We start from the raw sequence: 566 nt of genomic DNA, 5'->3' as shown, positions 1-566 counted from the left end.
ATGGAGTAAGGTCGTACTAATAGAAAAATATTAGATATATTGAATTGTTTGATTACTGAAGTTAGATTTGATGATCGTAAAACCATAAGGCGTGGAAATTGTAATATAACACCCAGGGTATTCCTAATGTGAAATAACCCATGTCCCTATGTTATAGTGAAAATCGTCGCTAAAGTATAAATGTTATTGTATAATAATAAAAAAGACAACCGGAATGAACGTTGAGTGCCTGTATATTTGCGATGCTTGATTACAACTATCTGAAAACGCGTTCTGGGTATCTATCGCATGCTCATTTTTCACGCATGCTGACTGTGTTTATTTGTATTTTAGGAACATTTAATAAAGTTTTTTAATTGCAATACTGACGTACTTTGCGCTTTACTATTGATTTTTCGGGGAATCTCATATTAGGAGCACAATTTTTTGACTTTGCGATTTGCTCACTTTTTACATTTCTCCAATTTTCGAAAAAAATGGGATTTTAATCAAACTTTGCGTAACGTTATCTTAAAGCTTCTTAAATTCCCTTCAAAATGACCTATTATTTTTTTAAATTCTGCCTA

The sequence above is a fragment of the Trachymyrmex cornetzi genome, unplaced genomic scaffold (genome assembly GCF_001594075.2).
Source record: "Trachymyrmex cornetzi isolate Tcor2-1 unplaced genomic scaffold, Tcor1.1 scaffold81, whole genome shotgun sequence".
Classification (NCBI taxonomy): Eukaryota; Metazoa; Arthropoda; class Insecta; order Hymenoptera; family Formicidae; genus Trachymyrmex; species Trachymyrmex cornetzi.
This window is presented reverse-complemented; position numbering follows the sequence as displayed.